Below are 23,668 nucleotides of genomic sequence, written 5' to 3'. Positions count from 1 at the left end.
TGTTTCATGAGGATGCAATTTAAAAAGCTACACCAAGAAAAAGTATAGTTCACACAAATACAAGATTAAGAATGAATGTAGAAAGAGATTTTAGTAATACCCAAGGCCTGCAACATATACTGGAATCAGAATTGTTGCTTTTGAACCCCTAACCTGCAAGGGTTAGGGGGAACAGAATTACCGTATGTACCAGACAGAAACACAGATAAAAATCATATAGGTGTATAGGCATGGAACCATGCAATCCCATCATCATGCAATGGATTAGTGATCACAAGAAAGGCAGGTCTAGTGCTTTATTTTTTTTTTTCTCTGTCCAGGGAGAAATAAAATTCATACTGATATGTCTATTTTTGGATCCTTATAGTTTATGGTGTGTAACACAAAGTCACTGTTTCTGTTCAGTCTTTGGATAAGACTTCTGAAGAAATATGTTTGTGGAGAGAAAATCAGGTTCTGTAAAGATTAACATCATTTAGCAACCTTTGAGCACTCCCTCACCTCAGTCAGTGACTGACGCTCTTTCTGCAAATGCTGAATGCTGAAAAATCCCTTGTGATCATTAGCACACTTCCAAGAAACACCTCTATATAAAACATCTACCACCAGAGAAGAGCATGCAGTTTCCAGACAAATAGCACACAGTAGATGAATAGCAACTGATTGCCTATTACCATTATGTCACCACTTGCTAATGTTAAACTCAGTAATGTAGTTGTTCAGTTTTGAATATAGTTGCTCATGACTAGGTACCTATGGTGGTTTCACACTGATTGACATTTGGGGAAGAAGTAAGAAAACACCCACAAAAGTGATTTCTTAGAGAGAAACTGCTGGGAGCTTCCTCTGTGCCTGGGACAGGCCAATAGCTGACCAGTTCTGAGAACTGGTAACATTTTGCACCATTTAGAAATCAGGTCCGCCTCTGTGAGATCCACATTTTTAAAACCACAAGCCCGGGAACTCTTTCTCTTTGGTTCTGGCCTCGAAAGGTAGTGGAGCTCTGGTGGGGCCGGCCCCACTCCCCTGCAGCCTGTGGGGCCTGGGGGAGGCCGGGCCGGACCCCAGCGGCTCCCGGGCAGGGGACAGGAGGCCGGTGGGGCCGAGGCCCAGGCTGGGCCGGGCCAGGCCATGGCTGCTGACGCCGTGCTGACACTAAACCCTCCCGGCCCACACCAACAGCCCCAGGCCGAGCCCTCCCTCCCAGAGGCTGCCAGGCAGAGGGAGGGGCCCAGCATGGCCTGAAATCCAACACCGTGACTGCAGCGGCCACTGCCTATGACTATCTGCAGGCCTGGCAAGATTTAATCCTTTTGGTGCACAGATGAGACCTGCAGACCATGATTCTCTCCTCAAGAGAAAAGGACAAAGTGGGGACACGTGGAAGACAACGTGAAAACAGTGAGGTCAGCAAAGACAGAGTCAAGCCCTAGATGGAAGGTGAATGAGGAGATGCCTTACTGTTGGGCTGAAATATTCTTTGGTAGGGCCATCAAAATGGACAATGATACACTGAAATATCTTCTTTATTTCATGAGAGAGTATGGGGCATGGAGCGTTCAAACTGTAGATGTGAGCAGAGGCATCCACTGATGAAGCCAAGCAGATGCTGGAGTAGCTCTGATCCCATGAGAAGTTTGAACAAAGAGATAAGAGTTATGAAGAACCTTTGCCCCCAGGGAGGGAAGAGGAAGAAAACCTCTGTTCCCAGAGATGATCACAGAGACGGATGAAGAGAACCTTTGCCTTTGAACAGCTCATCCTTAAAATAATGCCCCCATGAGTTCATGGGCCATGGACACACCTCTAAGAGGACTGTGAAAATGGGAGGAATTTCATAATACAGAACTTTTTTGCCCAGGCAGCTGCTATTTGTGGAAATGAAAAGCCACGAGAGAACTGTTTCTTGTGGAGAAGTCTCCATGGCATGTCAAGAGAAAACTCCTCTCCCTACAAGAACTGATGAAATACTATTGTATAGTTAGTATCAGATCTAACATTCCAAGTTTTGTCTCTATGTTGCCAGTTAGGGAAGGAAAGAAATTAGACAGGGGGAGGAAAAGTTTTCTGGAGGTTTTATTCCGATGCTTCTTCTTATTGTAATCCTGTTAATAGTTTCTTTATAACTTTTAAGTTTTGAGCCTGTTTTGCCCTTCTCTTAATCCATATCTCAAAACAAGAAATGAGTAAATGCACTGGTGATTTTAGCCACTGCTAAATCCACTATAGTATCACAAGGTAAATCTGCCTCTTTTTGCTATGTACAGCACTACTGTTTCTAATTTTCAGTTTCATGAAGGGTGCTAATGATTTACTGGAACATATAATATGTTTCAGAGAGGTTTAATCCAACTACTAGTAATATCTAAAAGTAATTTTACTTGACTGTGGAAATACCACTTCAGAAACTATTTTCACTGAACTCTTCTTTCTTTCCTTTTTGATTCTCAAAAGCAGAAAAGGTTAATGACAGCAACTTTGGTAGATTATTATTTTCCTTTTCTTAAAGTAGTATCTGTGGAAATGATTCAGCTGCAATTACTGTCTCTCTTCTGAGCCCTGTCTGCAGAACAGTTTTAGATTTTCTCTGACAAAAAGCATAAAATACCTAAGTAGTTTTGGGGGCAGGGACTGGACCAGAAATCAAACTTCCCCTACTGCCCACTAGTCTACAGTTATTAGACTTCATGCACTGTCACAGCCAATGAAACACAATGAGCAAGGAGGAGTGGAGCAAGTCTCTGAAAAATAAGAGCAGCCATTAGCAGATGCAGGGGAAGTAGGAAGCTTATGTCAGAGCTATCTCAAATCAAGCAAAAATTTGAGCAGACTCCTGCTTCCTAGGCAAAAACCTCACCAGTGACTGATAATACATAAGAAAGGCAGACACTGGAACCTTGTCCAGAATTTGTATTTTAGATAAGGATAGGGAAAATTTAATGCTCTCAAATAACTTTGTCAGGCTTTTTTCTTTGGACACACTCAGATGAACAGTAGTGCCTTAACTCCAGAGCAGAAAAAGAAACCAAGAGCTGACTAAGCACCAACCAGGACATCCTTCAATGGCCTTTCCAGATCTCACTCAACCCCTTTCCTCACACAGCAACTGAGACTCCTACAGGACAGATAGCACCACTCATTGCCAAGTTCAGTTTTTAGGCATTAAGTCTGACACTGGTTCCACTACTTCCAGGCCCCTGGCAAGACCCACCTCTCAGGCCACAGGTCCTTGTAGACAATGATAATTTGATTGCTACCGTTGTACAAGGACCCTCAAAGAAAACCTGTCCATGCTCACCTGAGAAAGCATGGACTGTTGTCACTCCAGTATTGTTGCAGAGCAGATGTTACAGAGGTGTAATAGCAGCCACATAAAATTTGAAAGGATTTATTAGCATTAGAGTTCACATGGAAAAAGCATTGAGCTAAATAATATTTTGAACTGTGATATTCTAGCAATGCTTCATGATCTAAACATTTTTCACTGTGGCCTTAAAGTGTATTTCATACTCAGAATGATCAGGGTGGTATTTTTTTTGCTTTGGGCCTTCTGTGTACTTGCAGGAAATGAGCAAGAAATAGGACAGAGAAAAGAGGAAAAATAAAACAACAGATCTTCACAGCTACGGGATCTACACATGTACTTATGACACAGGTGACAAACAAGGCTCTATGTGAGCACATTGATCAATTTGGCCTGTTGGTTCAACCCTTTCTTCAGATAAATCCAGTGCAGCTGAAAGGCACCAAATTAAAGAAGCAGGGGCTTTTAATTATCAGAAGAAACTACCATATGAATATCTGTAGTGTGCTATTGTTCATGCTTGCTTAATCCTACTTGCTGACAAGTTAAGCACACAAGATGGAGAATATTTGGGGAGAGATGAGACACACATGAGCAGAATTTCAGTAGGTACACACTTCTACTGCTTCTTTCAAACTAAAGAAAGTGCTATGCTCATTTTGATGAAAAGTACTAATGAAATAGAAAATTATATCAAAATTTTCGGGGTTTGGAATGTGCTCTTAAAAACTAAGCCATTGTTCTATTGATGGCTGTTATGTCTGAATAGATTTTTCCTTTGGCCTCAGAGGAAAGGAAGAGTCCAAATTGCCTTTGCATCTAACAGCTCCTAAGGAGGTAATGAAAAAGGAAACTACATAAATAAGGAAATGAGCTGCAGCTTTTCTCTATTAGGCACACGAGTTCGACTAATTCACTCTTGGCAGGGAATATAAGACTATTGCACCTGAGATAAAGGGTCTGGGCTCTTTGTCTAAAACCTGAAGTATCTCCAGACAAGCTCAGCTCCCTAACAGTGCTGAAGTACTTACTGCAGTGGAAAAAAAACAAGAGAAGATACAAAGAACATGCAGGGCATTTAAAAGAGATACCTTCCTAAAGGTACTTTTCTGTAAGGATGTTATGACAAGGGAGGAAGGGAGGGAGGGAGGGAGATGGTGGACAGTGAAATAAATGCCATGAGATACTGTTCTGGGACATGCTCAGTGTCTACAGATCCTTTCCCTGTGCATATCACCATCAGTTGTGTAGCAATTTGCTACTATTTCTTTGTCCTGTGGTATCCTCCCAAAAGGCTCAAATGAAAATCTATGTTCTTATAGAGTGCCCAGTTCAAAGGAAGACCTCTGATTAGTGCCCCAATTCTGTTCAAAAGAAATACAGAATAGTCTTGACTACTACTGCTGTATCAAGGGATGTATGTTTCCATTTCTTCGAATTTAATGACTTTCCAGCTCAGTGCTTGTAAAAGAACATGGCAAACTTCTGTTTTAAATCTTCTACCTGATCATTTTGTCAGGTTTCCTCTGCTTTTTCAGTTGTGAGTATGGAACTCATTATTTCTCATATTTTCCTGGTTAATTGTGATTATAGAGGCCTATATCCCAGTTACTTTTTTTGAACTAAGCACCCCTTCACAATCTAATTTATGTTATGCAGTATTCAAAATGTGGGAAGAGAGTTACAGCACAATATAGAATATATAGAATAATAGAATGCATTGCAGAACAATGGTGTATCCTGTTTTATTCTCTATTCCCTTCCCAATCATTCCCATCTTTCTAGTTGTCTTTTCAACTCATGTTGATTATCACAGCATTTTGTAGCATACTTTTGCAGATGTCCTGTATTTGTTTCGTAGCTCTTTATAACTGAGGACATGGAATTGCCTCCAGCCGCAGTCTTCTGACTCATTTTTACTTCTAACACATTTTAATTTTTTTTTTTATTATTTAAAACAAAAACAAAATTCTCCAATTATTATCATATCACTGTTAATTTCTTTGTAGAAACTGCCTATGAATTTGTTGAGTAGTGCTGATCCAAGCACTTCCAAAGATCCTAGTGGATGATATTAAAACTTCTCTTAGCTGTAAAACCTTACCATTTTCCAGCTCACATAAGTCATGGCTGACCAGAACACCCACATCTCTGACTCCTTCTGAGAACTAAAATATATGTCTGTAAGACATGGCATCCATATACAATATAAATGGCCATTCTTTCCCAGTCTATCATGTTCATTCATGTATGTGCTGCTAGGTTATCAGTTATGACTTGTAATAAGGCAAAAAATCATCAATTTAGATCAAACAGTGAAAAACCAGGTTCACTCTCCTGGTAAAATTTAAAAGTTTAATAAAGGACAATTGGAGACAAAGATAATAATGCAAACTTTAATGGTTGGGTGCTTGGCATTTTGCCAAGAGCACACCTGCTATTTCAAAGACACCCTTTATATACATTTTCTATTGCATCAGCCTGTTGCATATTCATAAACAATTATACATATTTAAACTTTTCCTCAAACTAGTTTACATGTTCTAAGAATTGTTTAGCATGACTCCTCCTCAGGAGCACCTTTTTAGAGCACATGCATTCCCTGGCTGTGATTTTAGTCTGTTCTTATTATCACCTCCAGTTTAGGTTTTGGTCCATACTTTCTTCAGATGGTAGGTGCTAATAGTTGGCATATCAATAGCAGGGGTCTTCGTCATACATTCATGGATGTTATCCCAACTAAGCAGGCATTTCAATTACCACAAGCATAGCTATTTCACTACTGCATCTAAGTTCAGTTAATAGAAGAAAAAAACTATAGCAAAGTTACTTTAACATTATACATATAATATGGCCCATTTAGTACTTCGTGAAAAGCCAATATTATAATAGGTATTTATAACAAGACCCACAGCCCCTTTTAAAAAAGGATTCTATTTGCTACATTTATAGCCCTCAGATAACAAATTTAAATGATAAACTATATAAGGTCAGAAATAGTTGACATTCCTAACTAGGGTATCACCAAAAAACTAGTCCAGAAAGGAAAATAATCTTACACAGACATATCTATAGCACTCTTTTTCTTATTTTTTGGGACAGTCATACAATGGCTATACTTGCCATATACACTTATTAAATTACTCATGGAATAAAGCACACTTTATCCTGAATGAGATAACCAAAACCTTGTCTTTAATATCAGGCATCTTTATGCTCTTGGTTTTTTAATAGCAGGAACACCAAGCACTTCTCTGTGATTTTCTGAACTTTTCTTTGACCTAATTTATTGTTTGGACTTTCTCTTTAGGAAAAGGTAACAAGCTTGAGGTGCCTGTCTGATGCTCAAACTCAACAGTCCTTGCTCATACTGGCAAGTAGATAGATTCAAAGTTTCTTTCACTGAAGTACCTGTGGAGTACAGTAAATTTACATATGTAAAGAAAGCTATGTGATTGTACTGTTTAAAAGCTGAAATATAGAACAATACCACAGAGGCAAATGTACAGTACCCAACAATTAAGAGAAGAGCTTATTAAGACTATTTTCTTCCCCCCACAATTTCTCATGGCACTTGCTCTACTTCAAGGAAGTCATATCACAGACACTAAGCGTCAACAAATGTTTTCCACACTCAAAGATATACTTTAAAGGTATAAGTTATGATTAGGCAACTCTTTTCCATAGAAATTGCATGAGATTTGGTACTCTCTTTCCCTGTTTACTTTTAAAACTTCACATTGAATATGTGTCCATGAAAAGAAATACATCACCTAAGGCCTTGATTTATCTCATTCCCTGTGCTGAAATTTAATGAGAGAATACATCTCAGTGCAAAAGACACATCAAAACTCAGAAATCTTTCCAGCTTAGTGAAAATCAGTGCTTTGCCAGCACATATTCTATTTATTGCACTGTATACATGCTTGTATTTTATGATTCTGCAACACTTCTTTCCAGCTTCATAAATGAAAATAAGGAGCTACCTTTCCTTCTTAGAGGACGCAAAATGCTAGTTAACATAGGGTATATTTGCCATTTTATACTGAAACACAAACAGCCCGCAGAGAAAATAGAGAAATCGCTTAGAGGTCATCCTAGCCCTGCAAAGAGGTAGCAGAGCCTGAAATGATGATTAGCTCTTACTGTAACATTGGTCCTTTACTGTAGCATTAGCTGGTACAGAAACTTTTTTATAGAAACTTTTCCTTTAAAAATAAACCATACTGCTCTTCCTATATATTCCAAGTAAGCATGGAGCATGTGGGAAAAACACCCCCACACCTAACACTGACAGGGAAAGATGTGCTATTTTGTAGTCTCTTGTATGACAAGAATTTATTTTATGACTTCACTAGCATGTCTTAATAATCAATATTATCTTTACATGCTAAAAAATTACTCCTTTTCCTTGCCATTCTTTGCTCATCCCCCTTTTCACTATTTTTGTTACCCGCAGTAGGTTTGCCTTTATAGAGTCAAGACATTTATACCAGAAACTAAGCAGCAGCAATAACAGAGATTTAAAAAAAATAGCAATAACCATTTACAATCTCACAAACTATTTTAGCCAGCAGGATTTTTTAGTAACAAATAGTACTGGGCATTTCAATACCCTTACAAAATTTAAAACTACATGCTTGACATTTTCTTTCATTGTTTATGAGGTGAATAATTAAAATTTTAAGTACATGTTACTTAAATTAACTGTATCAGTCTGCCATCAATACAAGTGCAGGCCATATGATATAAGTCAATGAGCAATTCTTTTGTGTAATAATTTTCCGGCACAGTGAGGAAACCTTCCACGTAGGCAGAGATCCCAGGAGAGTGGAAGATCCCGGGCTGCTGGTGCTGGGGGGCAGTTTGCTGCTGACCCCCTTTGCTGCCGCACTGCCATCTAAGCACAGCCAGGTTCCTCCAGGCTGATACCAAGCAAGGGCCTGTGCCAGCCCTGTCTAGCAATGGAGACAACTTTGCTACTCACCAGGTAAGTTCTGTAAAGAAGGGCAGGCAACCCCTGCAACTGCTTAAACTGTGCTCACTACTCTCTAGTGTGACCATGCAGATGTAGCACCCCAAAGAAGAATGTCAACTGGACAAGCAGCTCTTTAAGATCTGTTGTGATTCTGTTCATCCAGTTCTATTACCATCTTATTTTCTTCCTCTTCCAGGGTTTTAAAGGACATTCAGAATTCCTCCAGTGGTGTTTCTTGAACCATTTCATTCTTCATTAGAGCAATATTTTATCCTATCAGAACTGATCAAAATTCCCATGCATTGTAATCTAGGAATTCACTCACTGTTGAAAGGGTTTGCACAGGGAGAAAATCAGCTTTGATGTCAATCACTTTTTAAACTAACCTCTCTTTCTGCATCAAGCATTGGTGTTTAGCTGCTGCTGTTCTGTCCTGATGATCTCCTTGGCAAGTTCTGTCTGTGTGTGTTTAGCTGCAACTTATGAATCATGTCAAGTACAAGAGAGTCATAGAGACATCCATGGAGAATAGATGATAATAAAGTATGAGAAACTAGTGAAAGCAATCAATAGCTGTCATCCCAATAATGATGCCCTTCTACAGTCTCAGATAACACAGGCATTTGCCCAGTATGACACTGTGGATGCAAAAAGCTTGGAGACTTTCCAGTACATATATTCTTTTAGCAGCCCACCGTTGGCCGTGCAATAAGGTAATTTTATAATTTACTCAATCCCATCTTGCACAACAGACATAGAGAGGTACACATGGAGCTACATTTGGCAAAAATCAATCAGAAAACTAATATTTTGCTGAAAGGATAATCCCTGTATTTATCTTCCGTTCTTTTATTTGTCAATTTGCTGGCATACAACTCCTGCCAGTAAAAACTACACTTTAGGTTAACAATAAAAAGTGGTGCTCAATCAAAGTCTTTCTTTTCAGAACCACCTCCTGAACACCTTTAATTAAAATAAAAATAATTAATTTCTCTTTGCCATTGACAGTATTAACACTTTGAATAGAAGTACTGTATGCTTCCATAAAGAAATCATCTTTTGACTGATCTCCAATTCCTTGAACACAGACTTTTAAAACCAGTATCTTGATGCTACCCTCAGAAATGCTGAATTCAGTATCTAGGTATGACATAACCCTGTGCAATGAAATAAGGAGTCATTTTTTTTTAATGGACACAGTGTTTCTGAGAAAGGAAGGTAATTTCCAAATGTGTTTGTGGCACCTACAAGATCAAAATATTTTCAAGAATAACTGGGGTCCTTCTCATATTTCTGAAATTCTGAAATTGGCTCACCTATTTGTGTGGTGAGGTTTTTTTAGTTGTTTTGGATTACTTTCTCCTTTGAAATCTATATATAAACAAACATGTTAAGTGTGAATTTGTCCCTGTGGAAACAGAATAAAGTGCTATTGGTGACAGGGCAGACAGAATTTTTTATTTTTTTTTCTCTTTATTGGCTTGTGAAAAATTGTTTGAGCAGCATATTCACCATTGTAACATTCAAATTATTAAGTTCTAGTGTCCACAAAAATTGCATGTCCCAGAAACTGACCAGGGGATGTTTTAAGAAAAAATTTTAGGTGTGATAAAAGCAATTAGCTATTGCAGAGGTACATGAGGAAATGTGATTTCAGCAGCTAAGGTTGAAAATCCAAAGGGGATTTATTCTGAAACCCAACTGAGCAGCCTCCTGGTGGTAATGAAATGAGTGATATTTTAATGATCACAGGAAAAGCATTTAATCAGGACTGATCCATAGCTGGGTGACAACTGGGTGACAGAGCAGAAGCTGAATGGCTTTGCAGATTGGATCAGCGGACTAGTCGGGAACCAAGGCCCACCACTGCAAAGGTTGATGTGAGCTGCAAGGATTGCTACTGCAAAGGTTGCTGTGGGCTCACAGCACTATGCTGACAGTTCAAGCAGGTCTAAAGGAGGCTGTGCTCAGATCTAAAGAGCTGAGGCAAAGCAGCAGATGCTGATAGGCTACTTTTAGATACAACCGAGACAACATCTTAGAATTGAGATGACTTAAAACTTTCATGACACCTGTGCACATGACACCTGGCTCTAATGCTGCTATTAACTACTCAGAGGCATAAGGAGTACTTTTCCTGAACAGACAAGTGAGAAATCCATTACAAAATCCTGGTTTCTGCTTTTAGCAATATTTACGAGGTTACAGCTGTTTTCAAGCAAAGCTTTTCCATTTTGGGAGAAATATTACAGCAGAATCAACTTTCTCTGGCCTTCATGCAAAAGACCCTCTTAGTTCAATCTCAGAGTTCTGTGGAACTCAGGCAAATGTAAGTGGCAAGACATTTTCTGTAGTGAAGCAGACACTAAAATATAAGGATAGAGAATGAAAGAAAAAATAGTGCATTGATAATGAAAAGTATTCACTGATCCATATGTGTATCTGTGACATCTTAGAAGAGACACTTCAAGCCACCTCTGCTGCTAATCATCATTAAGCACAATGATGCTTTGTACATGCTATACTGAAGGTGACATTAGGTTTACATACACCATCTCAACTTTCCCCTGTAGTGTCATCTAGAGAAGCTGTTTTTACTTGCTCATCTGAAAGAAAATGCAGCTTTTCCTCTGAAGATACAATACAGAATTTGTAGTGGTACAATAGAGGGACTAACTGTTTATCATTTGTAGGATCCTGTTCAAATAGTTCAGGTAGAAGAGGAAAATGAATCAAACTAGGAATGAACAGGTCATTGATCAGCTCAATCCCCATCACTTGTTTTTCCATCAATCAGACATAATTTGTAAATGTAGACATGTTCTAAGGCAAAGTGCAGACAAAAATGAGCAGTCAATGAGTTGTGTGTAACCAAAATGCAACTTAAACTGTAATGATACTTTAAATAATCTCCAACATGGGCATTACAAATTTAAAACATGGTTTGAAAGTGCTGAAGCCAGAAAACTGTAAAGAAATTTGCTTGATCATCCAGACCTGAAATGTAGGATCTCTTGAATAGGTCCAAAGTCAAGACCCCTAACTACTGTGGTCTCTAGATTTCAAGAGCAGTTTGAAGATATTTTGTGATGACTGCATACAAGTTGCCTTTGCCAGAGAATGCAATGTAATACAATGCAATAAATAGCTTGTAGTGGGTGGACAAACCAGATGATCCACAAGGCCTTAACATTAGGTTTTTTCTTTGTTGAGAGTACATATTAAGCCCATTCCACACCTGCTTAGGAAGGCAAGTTATTAACTCTGGAGAAGCAAGAGTAAGCATGTAGGTCCATGTTTCCCCAGGTGCCACGTAAGCCCTCAGGGAGCACCACGAGGAGATTAGCACATGTAGTCATAGTCAAAAACACAACTGTAGGAGCTGAAGAACAGTTTTTCTTGATCATGTTTTTACTGTTTCATTTTGTTCCTTCATATGTTCTGGTCTTCTCCAGAATAGAAATTCTCATATGAATACAAGAAAAGGAATTTTGACAATTAATTCCATCTTGTCAAAATCATAATCTGCCAGCTCTTGAGCTGATCCACAGGCACCCATACTATCTATTACCATGGCACCACCTGAAGGATTACAGAATGCCAACTGTCATGGCTCATTATGCAGCATCTAACTCAGCACATAAAGACTTCCTGCAGTGTTCCTGAAAGCTAGGGGAGATAACAGTAACTTAAAAAAGCACAGCTGTATGGGATGTTGATCTTTGTTTAATATACAGTTGACAGTCAAATACATTCTATTCTAGGCATCCAGTCCCTAAGGAACTAAAATTGCAATAATTTTTCACAAAGCATTGGCAAGAAGGTCCCATTTTCACATCTAAGCTCAGGAATCGTTGGCAGTCAGGATACCTAGTAGCTGTGGTGAGCACAAGAGTTTCCAGAAGTATTCAATCCAATGCCTAGGACTTCCTAATTTAAAACAAAAAGTTAAAAATGGCCCCATAATATTGCAAACGAACCAGAAAATTTTCTGCTTCAGGACCTAACATAAATGAAGGATTTTAATGTAAAACCTCTAGAAAAGTGGTAAGCAGTTTGGACTGATTCTTTAATAAGTGATCAGCAAGAACTGAGTGCCCCTGTTGTGATGTTGATAAGAACTTATCTGGAACCCTCTATGTAGGAACTTCCACCTTTTACAGAAAGCACCACTCTAGACAGCTAGACAGATATTCCTTGAAAATATGTCTGTTAATCTTTTAAATCTTTCATGTCTCTAATTATATCCATGACAATTTCATGTTTCCTCAGTTGTCACTAAAGTAAACCAGCAAAACCTTGTATCAAAAACCACAGCTACTTCTTATCTCTAGAATCTGAGAACTTGTTTGCTCAAACTCAGGGTCCAAGACCATACTCAGGGTTCAGCAGAGTGTTGTGTGTCTCCTTGTGATGCCTCTTTACTGCAGATATAATGCCTAGCAACCTGGCTACTCAACAGAAATATACTGAATTTTTCACTGCACCATCCCTGCAAAGAGAACCTGGGTTTAGGTATTTAGTACATCTGTGAGTAGGGAAACAGATCATGCTCATTTGCATTAGACTGAGCTCACGTTTTCTGCATTTTCTTGCCTGAAATAATTCACACTTTTAATGACAATATAACTAGAATAGAACTGGTTTTGAAGCTACTGAAAAGTACATTTATTTCCTCTTGAAGACACAGTTTCTGAAGATAGTGTAGTCTTTGTTTGACAGCATAGGACTAAGCTAGGACTGTTCAAGTGGTTATTGCTAAAAAAAGCATTAAATATACAACAGATGTACCCACCAATGGTCACTGCATTGCTCATGTAGCAGTTTTTTTCCAGAGTTCTTCTCTGACAGAAAAAAAAAACCACTTAACAGTACTGTTTTTGTAGTTCTGTTGGTATGAAATGTGAGGTTTATCATTAGTTGGAGTTTTATTGTTGGTTTGTTTTGATTTTCTTTTCCAGCTATAGCTTCTTATTTAATAAAAGCAAACAACCTTTCAGAAACAAAAGCCTTTCTTTAGGTAGAATACCTTTTAACGAGCCCATCCATTTATTCCCATTTGCACCCAGATTTTTCAAAGTGGGTGAAACATTCACCATAACACTTCACCTGTTAGTCCTGTCTCTGTGCTCCATTTCTTACCTTTAATCCCAGTTTACCTCTTCAGACAGGTACTGATCTTCTTTACCAGACTACAACACCTTACTTCCTTTGCTGCTACACAATCTCTCTAGAAAAAATTTTGTTGACTTTAGCGTGACTAAGCATGATTTCTCTGTATGTCACGTGAAAAAAAAAAAAAGCCAAGTATATATATATGCATTCTGAGAAGATACTGAAAATAAAAATTTCAGTTTTTTCCAATCCAATTAGAAGATGCTTCATAAAGAAACAAAGATGGAGTCACAAGCTTCTACCTTCTGGCATGGATATTTATCACACAGTAAACTTCCTGCTTCTATCTCAGTAAAATATACCATATTTATTGGTGAAACAGTGCTAGCAACAATCACTTTATTCCTCATAACTTCCAGGCAAAATACTGTTTATCATTGCACTTGCTTTACCACAACATCATAATAAAACCCAGTTGCATATGCCTCATGATGTAAAGCAGTCCAGATCCCTCCTTGCTACTGAGCTGTTTCCAGGCTAGTTCCCCTTTCCCACACTGCTGGTTTAACAAAAAAAAAAAAACCACTTCTTTTGAAGTTTCATGGTTTATTTTGCCTTCTTTTTTTCCCCAAAGGGTACTCATCCACCCACAAAACTCCATAATTTCTCCTGTAAAAATCAGTTTTCTTAAAGATCTTAACCCCATTAGGAAAAAAAAAAAATCATCTTTCCTAACTTAACTATAATTTTCTAATTCTAGCTGTCTTGACAGGATGGTCTCAGTCCATTTCCAGTGTTTCTCAGCCTCCTTTCTCTTAAATAACTACTTGTCATCTGTATTTGCCATTTAGTTTCCCCTGCCACCGAGCTTTCCTAAGCATAACATTCCCATGAGGAATAATTCACACTTTTAATGACAATATAGCTGTAACAAAACTGGTTTTGGAGCTACTGGAAAGCTAGGGAAGGAGGCAGATTCACATTGTGCCACCTCTCTCTGGGTGCCAATGACTCTGAGTGCCTGCTAATTGCAGCCAGATCTACACATCCCTCCTTGCCCTCCTACCTGTTGATAGTGTGCTGTCACAGCTTCTCACACACTGATTCACTGACAGGGAAGAGGGTTGAGGTGCCTATCAGTCTTGCTGTGACTCCCTTTCTGCACAGGGTTAAGTTCTGGCTGGTGGGAACTCAGTGACCAGGCACCAGCTTTAGTAATATGAAACACCTCAAGGATCCCAGTGCTTCTTGTTCTTACAGAGCTTGAGAAAGCTTCACATAATCTACTTATCAAATATTGTCTGCAAAGGGCTTTTGGGACCTGAGAGTATAGAAGTATTTTAAAAAGGTCATCGAGTAACATGTTACTGGCTTGAAAAGAAAAATAAGCCCTGTCCTGTTGCTCAGCTTCATCTTGCTATCTTCCTTGACTGCTCTGCAGGAAAGCTATTTAAACCCCACTTAGCACATAATATAGTCACACTTATTTTTTAGTGTACACATACCATGTTCTGTAACATTAAACTTAACACAAGCTATTTTTTCCTAAAGCAAACATTCTAGGAGGGCATTGGAGCTCTCCGCCAACCAAATTCATCATCCATACTGAAAGGCTATGCCTTCATGCAGTAAACTTCTAGTGCTTTCCTCTCTCACTGGTTCTCAATTAAGCACCTAAGCCTGGCAGAAAAGATGATCTTGACATGGCATGTATTGGCCAGCATAACCTAAACAACTTTTTTTCCTATCTGCAATAAATGTGGCTCTGAACTGTGCTCCATGGTAAAACCCCTCTTTGCTGACGACCCTTATTGCTGAAGGGAACTGCTCTGTGAATGGCCTGATGGACATACGGTGTGTGGAATACAGATGTCCAGTGAAAAAAACTGGAAGACCGGGCTGGAAGGGATGAAAACATGTACCATGGTCTTTGATTGTTCCTAGACAGCAGATAATTCTGCTATCTAGAGACAAGGGTGTTATTGTGCCCTCAGGACCAAATAGACTGAAGCACATTATCCTGAACAACATGCATTAAAGTCACTGGGACATCAGTTTGAGAGGCATAGGAGTAGGTGGAAGAAAATCCAGCAAGGGAGATGATTTTTTTCTGGCTGAGAAAATGAGAGACTTGGATAAGCTGTGGCAGAGGAGGTGAAAATAGAAAGGTTATGGTAAGGCTTTATCCAGATTACTGGGAAACAAAATAAAATTGAACAGCTTTTTCTTTTCTCCACAGGAGAGCGTTTGAGGGTGGAAGGGTGCAGAAGCAGAGGAGCTCAAGTTTACAACCAGAACTATACTGACAAAATCTGTACTAATCTGAAGAGAAATATAGGGGAATAATTTGCTTAGAATCAGTACAGCAGGAAAACTATTACCCAGTTAAAATACAGAAGGAAAAGGACACTGAATCACAACAAAGTGGAATACTCAGAAGAAAAGCAATACTTTTTTGCTATCTATGCATTTAGAAGGTAAAATTCTCTACCTCAAAATATCATAAATACCTTACACTAGACAAGTGTCTGTGAAGGATTAGAGTACCATGTAAAAATAACACCCAAGAGATTCATTCAGGTATAATGTCCCACATATTTATATAGGGGTTTGATTTAGGATGTATAGATCCTAATATGTTGTCTTGGTTCTAGAAGACAGGTGTCTGCTAGGGAAGGCAGGAGCCTCCCTTGGAATGAAAATGTAGACCGCCTCCCACCAAATTACTATAATTTTGAAATCAAGGGGCTCTCAGGCAGAGATCAGGGGATAGGAATAACAGTTCTTTAGTAGTATATATAACAAGGAAAACAAACAGTAATAACTACAGCGTTAACAACAGAACAGAACCAGGGACCCTGTGACAGCTTTCTCGGCTGAGACGGGAAGGGATGGAGGAGAGGCTTTGCTTCACAAACCCCCTGGGGCAGTCAGTCCCGGTGCTCCTGCAGGGCTCCGAGGAACACTCAGCTGGAACAGCAGGGATGAGCTGAGATCCTGGGCCGGTGGCTGAGGTGTATCAGCAGCTCCGCAGCGGTGCCTGGCACTGCCACATGTCCAGGCAGGACAGGGGGTGCGAGGCCGCCAACAAAGAGGGGAGAAGGAGAAAAAGCAGCAGCTCCGTCTGGGTGATGGTGAACTCCCTTCTCAGCAACAGCTCTGCGCCCCAAAGTGTCCTTCTCTGAAGCTGAAGAAGCCCTCCAAACTGTCCCCGCCCTCTGCTTTTCCTGCCCCCTTCCCCTCTGGGCCCAGACGAAGAACTCTCTGTGTTTCTCAAGCATCCATCAAGCACCTGCAGTCAGGTTTTCCCCGCAACTAAAGGGTAAAAATTCCACAGTTGAGCCAGAACTAAAAGAAGGACACCTAACCCCCAACACATGTACAGATCCTAGATACATCCATACATCTTTTTATAAATGTATATTCGTTAACATGAATTTTGGAAGGCTTTTATCCCTCAGGAAATCAACTAACCACTCATTTAAGGGGAAGGATATTTTCCGTCTCAGCTGTTTTTTATTTTAATTCTTTTCATAATAAAATGCTTTTTGAGTCTTCTCTTAATAACTGACAGGGCTTAGAAACTAGAAGTTACCTAGGTATATGAGGACAGGGGAGTGGGAAAACCTGAAACTTTCTTAAAGAAGTTCACAATTCACATAGGTATAAAGCTTCTCCCCACTTCATAAAAATATGTTCTTAATCAGAGCTATTTAGAGTTCTCAGTCTGTAAACATCCTGATATAAAAATATGAAACGACACCATTATCTAGAAAAAAGAAAATTTAACATTAAAAAAAAAAGCTGCAACAGTGAAGAACAACCTGCATCTTTATTTCATCCCCCCATTTATTATACTATTGTTAGGGCAGAACTGTGTGGACAGTGATGGTACAAAAGACCCAAAAGTCCAGTTAAGGGAGGCTGCTTCAAGTAAATGTGAATCAGTTTTGAATAATTCCTGTGGAAAGCACCCCCAAAACCAACAAAAACAAAACAAAACAAAAAACCAACAAAAATAAAACCCCCAAAACACTTTCAGAATATTTCTGATTGTTCTGATTTCAGCCAGGACAGGTGTTGCAGTGTGTTTCTTGTTAATGGTATGTTCTGTTATTACTTAAGTTGATGGTTTGGTCCAGATGAGGCCCTCCCACCCCACGCTGTCAATCTACCCTGAGTCTCCTGTCAATCTGTCTTAAACCCAACACATGCTTGGAATTCCACTTCGGAAATCCCCTCAACTTTGACGCTTGATTAGTCCATGTGACCCAACCTTCCCCCCCACCTCCCTCATTGGAGGATGATTTTGTGAACCCTGCCTTTTACCCTCCCCAGGATATCTCTGATTAGCTGATGCTTTGTACCCTCCCTTTGAACCGCCTCCCTAATTCAGCTGTTGCACGCTTGCATTTTCTGTCTTTTGCCCCCAAGATTCCCCAGAGCAATAAATCCTCTATTATCCCATGCAAAAGACCTCCCTCTCATCCTTGCCTCTTCAGAGCGCAGACTGACAGCCAAAAAGCCATAGAGCAAGTGCTCTAGTCACACCTGCTCCTGGGGTATGACCCACTCCTGGCGCAGGCCGAAGTGATAGAGCCAGATAAACTCCAGCCCAATGCAATAGACAGGGATATTTTTTTTATTACTGCCAGAAGGCTGTGGCCAAGACCCTACCGTTATTGCCAGGGTGGGGGAAAGGAACCCATCAATACTGGCTCATTGTCGAAGTCTCTGTAAATAATTTCTTCATCTTATATATTTTGTTATTAATATTGTTGCTGTTACTGTTAATTTTCTTATCTCTTTGCTGTTTCTAGTGGCTGACTTTTGCCTCCAGCCTTCAACTCCATCCCACTGAAGTGGGAAGGGGGAGGGGAAAAATGGGGTGGGGGGAGTGAGAGAGAGAGAGGCAGTGTGATTTTGAAGAGTCTCAATGAAGGCACTGAATTAAGAAATAGCATTCCTAAACCATGACACCGATCCATTTTATAATATTTAGTAGAAACAAGTTTTTTAGACTTCCATTAGACAGAGCAAGAAAAATCAATAAGAGTGAGTATAGAGTGTCAGACTCTTTTAAGTTTCCTAAGTGAGATAAGAGATATTGCAACTAACCACAGGTATTTTTAACTGAGTTCATTTCAACCATCTTTGGTCTCATTTAACTTATAACACCACTATACAGGTACTAAAAATGTACACAGAGTTATTTAAAAGCCTTAGGAACAAATATTTAAACAAGCAGAACTGTTTATTCAGAATCAAATGCCAAATGTTAAGTATTCCACCTGTGAGTAACTGGTACATTTCCACAGAAGAAAAGTTAAAAACATACTGTTGAATCTTGCACGAGAGAGAAGATTGCATTTGTTTGGCACAGCATCTCCTACAAGGGCACACCGCTTTTGCCAGTACCCTACCAGTACTATATTGAATTATGGACTTCTTCTGCCCTTTCACTGGCTTCCCTTACCACCGAAACCACACCACAACGTTCATCAGTAGTTAAAATTCGAAGTTTCTTTCCCCCTTCTTCCTACCTGGGATCATATAAGTAAAATGCTTTCAAAATTGTTTTTAAATTAGTTACTCTGTTCATTTGGAAAGGAAAAATCTTGTAATGGAATAATCAGGGGCTGTGTTTTGCATAACAATGGACTATCTGAATATACAAAACAAAAGATTAGTTGCTAGAAGCACCAGTAGCTACTGTGTGGCTGTGTACACAAAACTACTTTGGTCCTCCACCTACCAATGCAGCCATCATGCCAATACAGTTCATCAAAACCTATCCTGGTCAATTACTTAATATTCATAATACCTAGCAGATGGTGGTGTGTCAGTGGCAACTGACAAAATGCACAAGACACCAGAAACGTGTAATTTGTCATTAATGGACACAGCTTGATAGCATTCATGGCCAGCTTAAGGAACTTAACTAAGAACAAATTCATTCATGTAACTATGACAATCAAGGAAGGCAATCTCTCCGGTGCCAAGTGAAGAATAAAAATACTATTTAAATATGAATTCCTATGAATTATAAAAGTTTGGCTTAGCTTTGCAGAATAAAAACCTATTTATGCACTGAAAAGAATTACATGAGGAGAGGCATTTTCTTCAAAATGGCATTTATTTGACATGCCCATACAATGAACTAGAGAAAATATTTTCAGAGCAGAGAAAAACTCATTGCTTCTACCTTGAGAATGCAGTTTAAAAAATTAAATTACCAACTTTCGTGGTGATAGTTGGCATCTTAACAAAAATAGTGTAATAATACATACCACAGAGAAATAGCTCAAGTCTGAGAACGTGCTCAGTTATTGCCACTATGAGGTACCTGAAACAGAAAGGCTCATTTCTGCATTTCACACTTTGTGACACATTCATGACTCTGACAAGATGTAGATCATCGATGCCGTTGGACCTGTTCCCACAGAGAAAGAGAGTTTTTTTGTTGCCAGCACCACGACAATCTTTGGACTAGCCAGGGTGGCAAAAATGAAATAAATTAATAGTGGTAGGTTTGATTGAGAAAGCCTGTAAAACAACTTTGATAAGGGAGCAGACAAAAGAACATAATCCAAACAGCAGTATAAGGCAATCTCAAAAGACCCCGAAATGGGGGAAACGTAACAATTTTAGAACACTGATAACCAATCATCAACAGGAACTCAGAACGCAACCTTACATGTAGAACGACAATAACCAATCACCAGTGAGAACCAAGAACATTACTTTGTATGTCTTAACACATTAACATTAACATAATCCTTCCCATCATCCCATCCTCCTCACCATGACCTAACCAGATGTTTTCTACAGCCTTAGATTAATGACCACTTCAGAATTGGTCAAGGCCAACTCATTGTCATTCTCTGTCAATTCAACTCTCACGTCTCCCCCTTTCTGTTGAATTGTAAGAATTGATTGTAATGATCTCTGCAGAACCCTCAACAATCAATTAAGCAAACATGGTAATAACAATAATACAACAGCATCTACTACAAAAACTAACAATCCCCCTTGGACCAATGACAACAACCAACCAGACAAACCCCAGCTTTTAAACAGTCTGTATCTTCTTCAACTTGTAATTTCCTGACTCCTTCCTTCAGTAGTTAGATGCTCCGATTTATTGACTTGCTGTGGTTGGACAAGTTCATACTATTGGTGAAGTAAAAATGCTCGCTCGCAGTGAGAGACTTCTCCAGGGTCAAGCTGTTCAAGTATAAGCAATTTATTATAAGGGTAAAAGGAGGGGAGACCCGTGTTCACCACCAGCCTCGGCGTCCACGTGGTCTGGGGGAGGGGAGAGAGCACAGGTAGAGCAGGGGAGGTGAGGTTGGAAGAGGCAGGGAGGAAGTAAGAGAGACACAGAAGGAAAGAAGGAAAAACCAGAGGGAAAGAGCAGGGAGGATGAGAGGGGTTGGAGCAGGGAGAGGGAGCTGAGAGTTAAGAGTGGGGGAGAGGGGGAGAGGGATAAGGGGCAGGGGTTCAGAGGTAAGAGGTAAGAGAGGGATAAGGGGGAGGGGTGAGAGCTAAGAGGCAAGAGAGTTAAGAGTTAAGAGCTAAGAGTTAAGAGAGCGAAGTTCTTGTTACAATCCAATATATCTTTTTCTATCTTGAATATTCTAGTTCTTAGTTACCAATCACCATGAGACACACCCACTAAAGAATTTACATACAACCTATGAGCTTCCCTATATTAACATACAGTGTTGCATTTTATACTCTACGGAGCTTTACAAGTTCTTTCCTTGCTTCTTTACTTTTGGACTTCTTCTTAGCAGCAGAAGGACATTGTTTCATCAACAGGGATTCTCCTCTAGCAGGCTAGGCTATTGTTCTTTGGTTAACCAGTAGTCAGTATCCTATAACTCAAAGCAGGCTTTCATTTCTACTTTGATTCTAGCCTTCATATTTTCAGAATCTAGTGCCAAACAATCACGTTCATAAGGTTTCCCTGTTTCACCTTCCCCAACACATACAACACATTCCATCAAAGTCCTTGCAGCCACACCCTTGTGCCAGCAGCAGGAAATCTGTAGCAACCCTGTTCTGTTGTAGGGTGGCATGTCTAGTCTGTCAGTAACTTGCTTAATGCAATGGATGTAGAATTGGTTTGCTTACTCAGACAACACCCTAAACTGTCAAACTGTTTCAACACTTTTGCTGCAGCAACCCAAGGTACCAATATGGATGTCGCTATAATTTCATCCTTGCATTCTAACTCAAATTGATGGAGGAATCGTTTTTGACATGCTAATTGTCATATACTTTTATTGCAAATCATTGTAAGGTCAGGTGCTAGTAAATTAAGCTTTCCCAAGCTACATGATCCACCCTTGATGTGTGATGGAATCGCACACCATGCCCGATCCCCACAAATAAAAAATATTCAAGATGGCAGTTGTAGGGGGTTGTCACTAGACCAGGAGTGGGTAGATGAAGTATAATTACAGCATATATGTGGGGTGGTGAGGGGAACCATCCCACAGTGCTGTGTGGTCCTTATCTATATATTGAAGCTTAATACCATCCCACATCACCAATTAAGTTATCTCCTTAAACTGAAACCTAACCCAAAAATCCATTTCAACAGAACCAAGGAGCTCTAATTCCTGGGGCTCCAAGGGTGCATGAGGGAGGTCATGAGTCCAATAGTCCCAGTCATCTATGGGATTATGATCCCATTCACCATCAGGACTATTACCCCCACATAACATGGATGGCATCCTTTGGTATTGGCCATGCATTTGTGGGAAACCTGTCTGTTAATGCTAGGGATTGAAAAAGCAAATCAAGGAGCATTATCAGGATGAAGGGGTGTGTCAAAGAAACAATCATTTAAATCAGTAACAGTTAATTTCTATTCTTCTGGAACCAAGCCAGGCTGTAATGTGTCCATGTCCTCCATGACTTCGTTGATCTTCCTTAGGTCATGCAGAAGTCACCATTTATTACTGTTTTGTTTTTGGATGATGAAGACTGGTGAATTCCATGGGCTTGTGGTTGGTACTATATGTCCTTTTTGGAGCTGTTCCTGCACTAGAGACTTAAGTGCGAGGAGTTTTAATTCGGGAAGGGGCCATTGGTTTATCCACACAGGTTTATCTATTTCCCAGGTCAATTCAAGGGTGTCATGCTGATCAATGGCCTTAGTTAAAGATCTGTCTCTAGGAGCATTCCATGCTGGGATAAGATGTCTCTTCCCCACAAAACAAAGGGGCTCTTACCACAAAGGGTCTGTTGGTGGCAATATGGCCTTTGGGTCCCTCAAACTGGATCAACTACACACTCCTCAGGCTGTCGCTGTTACCTCCAATCCCTAATAGCATTCCTGGAGCAGATGTAAGAGTCTAGTCTGGAGGCCACTTGGATTGTGAGATAACTAGCACATCTGCACCTGTGTCTACCAGTCCTATGAGGACAATCTTTTCTGTGTTATGTTCCAATGTGCAAGTCACCTGAGGTCAATTATGACTTTGAGTTAAGAAAATTAGGAAATTAAGATTTTAACTAGAATAAGAACAATTTAAGAAAATTCAAGGTAAAAGAAACATACAAAAATCTAAGGTAGGAGTCATATAGGTAGTTAATGATTACTAGGTGCGGTTAGTTAGAAGCAAGGCTACATATACCTCTTGCTTGTAGAAGGAATGTAAAGTAGTCAACAATTGCCAAGATGAAATGAATAGACCAAGGATATATATAATTTGGCTTGTCTTAATTCTTAGTTAGAATAAGACCATCTATTATTTACTTGTCTTAAGTTGTGTTTACAGAAAGACACAAGAAGGATGGACTACCGTGGAAAGGAAAGAACTGTGTCTGCACCTGCAGGCAAGAAATCTGAACTATGTCCAAGAGGACTAGGAGAGCTACCAATGGGACACAGTTGAAAAATCCAAGCCTGAGAAATAGGAATATTTCATTATAAAGCACCCCAGACCCATTTCAAAAGAACTGAGCATGCTCAGAGGGGTGTGGAGCTCATTACCATACAAGGTGAGAGTGGGCGGAGCCAGGCAATGAATATGTATTAAGTGCATTTTGTAATCCTATGTACATGTAATAGTTCAGGGAATAAACAGGGAATGAGGGGCAGTTGTGGGGTGTGCATGTCTTTGAGAGGTAACTCCGTGTGCTGCCTCGCCATAATAAACATACCCTCCTGTCTAGTTATGTATTTTTGGATTTGGGTTCTTTTTCCCTTTGAACTGAAGATTGATGAGACGGGAGGCTAGTTTTTTCTCTCGTTC

General features: G+C 39.7%; 1 long non-coding RNA gene across 1 annotated transcript; it reads left to right on the top strand.

The window, feature by feature from the left end:
- The first annotated feature begins 4,037 nt into the window (after positions 1-4,037).
- LOC117244104 lies at positions 4,038-9,752 on the top strand. Its single transcript, XR_004496561.1, has 3 exons — positions 4,038-4,405; positions 8,098-8,294; positions 8,479-9,752. It is a non-coding gene; the product is annotated as an uncharacterized LOC117244104 (long non-coding RNA).
- Positions 9,753-23,668: the final 13,916 nt, after the last annotated feature.

Source organism: Parus major, chromosome 3 (genome assembly GCF_001522545.3).
Source record: "Parus major isolate Abel chromosome 3, Parus_major1.1, whole genome shotgun sequence".
Lineage (NCBI taxonomy): Eukaryota > Metazoa > Chordata > Aves > Passeriformes > Paridae > Parus > Parus major.
Note: the sequence above shows the minus strand (reverse complement) of the source record. Positions and strands in the feature narration are given on the sequence as shown.